The 3654-nt window shown below is 43.2% G+C and overlaps 1 pseudogene; it reads right to left on the bottom strand.

The window, feature by feature from the left end:
• Positions 1-1541: 1541 nt before the first annotated feature.
• LOC136126356 (elongation factor 1-alpha 1 pseudogene) lies at positions 1542-2729 on the bottom strand (annotated as a pseudogene).
• Positions 2730-3654: the final 925 nt, after the last annotated feature.

Consider the following 3654-nt stretch of genomic DNA (forward strand, 5'->3'; position numbering starts at 1 on the left):
AATTCTCCCCCTTAGAATAAGCTCAGTAAACCTCAAACAGAATAAACAGAAGGAACACCACACCCGGGCATATATTTAAACTACTGAGAAGCCCATTTAAAGAGATAACCTTAAACGTAGCCAGAGAGAAAACATTTTCTACATAAGGGAATAAAAATACAAATAATGGCTGACTTTCAGAAGTTATAGAGTAAGGTCTAGAAGATAACGTTACCATGTCCAAGTTGGTATTGCTCACAGCACGATAGGGCAATAAATCGAGAGACAAGTTGTTGGGGCGAGGAATAGCAACTTTATTTGGAAAGCCAACAAACCAAAAAATAGTGGACTTGTGTCCCAAAGAACCATCTTGCCTGAGTTAGAATTCAGGCTTCTTTTATACTAAAAGGAGAGGGACTAAAGCCAAACATTTCCTGGCTCCAGTCAGTCTCTGGAGAGGATGTGTTCATTTCTTCCTCCCTGCAGTCATTCACAGGTGGGCCTGGTCAGGATGTTTCCTGTGAGCTAAACAAAGGTATTTTAGCTTCATGCTCATTATCTGGGAGGCAGGGTTCCCAGAGATGGGCCATGATGTATAATTTAAGCTTATAGGCAACATCTCTTTTGTGATTAACTTATAATAGAACACAAAGGTTGTTCCCTATCACAGTTCCCCACTGTCAGTGTCCATGTTCCACAGTCTTGTGGAGAAAGGGATGAAGACCACTCTGGCTACTTTCTGCTGAATGGGGGCGATGAATATTCCTTAGAATCTTTAGTCAGTAGTAAAATTCTCTTTCCTTTTTTATCTACAACTATTTGAATCTGATGAAACCCCTTAGCATTTTGCTGTCTAATTTGTAATTGAACTTGGAGTTTTTGTTCCAGTTCCCAATACATATACTAAATTCCTATGCTATTTATTTGGACAAAAAAAAAAACCAAATAGGTTGATGCTTCTCCAGCTACAATGAAATTACCATTTACTTCAGTTGGATAGGCAGACCTCACGAACAGAGTGTAGTGCTCAATGTTCTACCATATTTGGCAACTGCTAGTTCTTTTAGAGCATTTATGGATTCTCCCACCCAGGCAGACACCTGGAATGGCCTATCATACAATATTTCAAAGGGGCTTAATTTAAGCCTGCTTCTGGGAGCCACTGATCCATAGCAGGGCAGCTGACAAGGCTGTATCCCAAGTTAAATTAATATTCATTTTCTCAGTTTTTCCTGTTGATTGTGGTCTCCAGGATGAATGCTGTTCCAATGCCTTAATCCCAATCAGGGGACAATTTCCTTCAGGAGGGCTTTAACCAATTAAAAGGTACTGATTTTTTATTTCTGTGTGTGTTTTTCTAAAGTGCTGATTTTAAAAACTACTACACACAAAACAAGTGGTCCACAAAGCATTCTCCTTTCCTTTTGCAAGTTTTATCATGCATTGTTAATCATTCACCAGTCTTTTCCTATTAAATTTTAATGGCTAATTGAGACAAACAGTTCTGAGACCGTTCTTCCACCACTGATTAAGACTGGGGTGGCAGATACTGGGGATACTATTCATTTAGCCCTCCGAGCTTTTGGGGCAGACTTGGTGACCTTGCCCACTCCAGCTGCCTTCTTGTCCACTGCTTTGATGATAGCCACAGCAACCATCTGTCTCATGTCACAAACACCAAAATGACCAGAGGAGGATAGAGAAGGTCTCAACACACATGGGCTTGCCAGGCACCATATCCACGATAGCAGCGTCACCAGATTTCAAGAATTTGGGGCTCTCTTCCAGCTTTTTCCCAGAACGATGATCAATCTTCTCCTTCAGCTCAGCAAACTTGCAAGCAATGTGAGCTGTGTGACAATCCAGCGCAGGTGAATATCCAGCACTGATATGGTTCAAGATAATCACTTGAGCTGGAAGCCACCTGCTTCCATCAGTGGGTCATTTTTGCTGTCACCAACCACATTGCCATGATGAACATCTTTGACAGACACGTTCTTGACGGCGAAGCCCACACTGTCACCAGGAAGGGCTTTACTCAAAGCTTCATGGTGCATTTCAACAGACTTTACTTTAGTTGGAATGTTGACTGGAGCAAAGGTGACCACCATGACAGGTTGGAGAACACCAGTCTCCCCTCGACCCAGAGGGACAGTACCAATACCAATTTTGTAGATGTCCTGGAGGGGCAGACACAAGGACTTGTCAGTTAGATGAACTGGTGGCAGGATGCAATCCAGAGCTTCAAGCAGCATGGTGCTACTGGAATTGCCATCTCCAGGGCTGACTGTCCAACCCTTGAACCAAGGCATGCTAGCACTTGGCTCCAGCATGTTTTCACTGTTCCAGCCAGACATTGGTACAAATGCTACTATGTCAGGGTTGTAGCCAATTTTCTTAATGTAGGTGCTGACTTACTTAGCAACCTCCTCATAGCTCTTCTGGCTGTAGGGCGGCTCAGTGGAATCCGTTGTTTTAGCTCCAACAACTAGCTGTTTCACACCCAGAGTATAAGCCAGAAGGGCATGCTCACGGGTCTGCCCATTCTTGGAGATACCTGCTTCAAATTCACCAACACCAGCAGCCACAATCAGGATAGCATAGTCAGCCTGGGTCAGCATGTTTTTGATAAAGTCTCTGTGTCCTGGAGCATCAGTGATGGTCACAGAGTACTTGCTGGTCTCGAACTTCCACAGGGAGATATCAATGGTGATACCACACTCACGTTCGGCTTTCAGTTTGTTCAAGACCCAGGCATCCTCTTCAGAGACTTTCTGTCCAGGTGGGATATGCTTCCACCCATCCTGAAAAAGTATCCACAAATACTGGTAGGTATCTGAAATTTCCTGCAGCTCAAGGCATTTGAGTCCAGTCCTTAGTGGCACAGGTTCCTATGTTGCGTCCTCATCTGGGGACGTCCAACAGCAGTCTTTGGGTTTATTTTTAGCACAAATCATGCAATTCTGATTGACTTGCTGGACGGTGTTGTGTAGCTAAGGCCCCATTATATACTTTTGAATCCATTGTAATTTGGCATCTCCCCCGTAATGGGCACTATTTTGAATGTGCTACAGCACAATGTCCAAGAGTGCCTCAGGGATCAAAACAGCTGTGCACTACATTTCCAGCCAGATGAGGTGTGAGCCAAGTGAAACCCCACTCTTTGGCCCTCTCTGTCCTTTTCTGAATACACTCGTTTATATTTTGACAAGTCAATCTGTGGGAGAAGTGATCCTCTTGCCTAGAGGTGTCTATTTTAAATCCAAATATAATAACTGTATACCACAGAGTTATAGCAAATGTAGAAGAAAATTATTTAACAATAGCACAAAGGGGGGAGGCAAAGGAAATTATGTTATTACATTGTATGCGAAATGGAGTAATATTAATTCAAGATAAAATATGATAACTTAAGAATTCATATTCGTAATTATTAGGGAACCACTGGTCTGAGCCATCAGAGCGTGACATTCTCCTGGAAAGTGTAAGTCTGGTTGGAATTTCTCTCTGTGTACCTCTTGCCTGTTAACAAGACCCTGTACTGGCAGCCAGCTCAATCATGAAGAGAACCAACCTTAGGATGAAACCAGTGGTGATCACAGAAGGAAAAAGAACCTGGTTCCTTGATGACATCAAGGGCTTGCTGATAGGCACCAACCTCAAGCCTGGTCAGCA

The sequence above is a fragment of the Phocoena phocoena genome, chromosome 8 (assembly GCF_963924675.1).
Source record: "Phocoena phocoena chromosome 8, mPhoPho1.1, whole genome shotgun sequence".
NCBI classification, from domain to species: domain Eukaryota; kingdom Metazoa; phylum Chordata; class Mammalia; order Artiodactyla; family Phocoenidae; genus Phocoena; species Phocoena phocoena.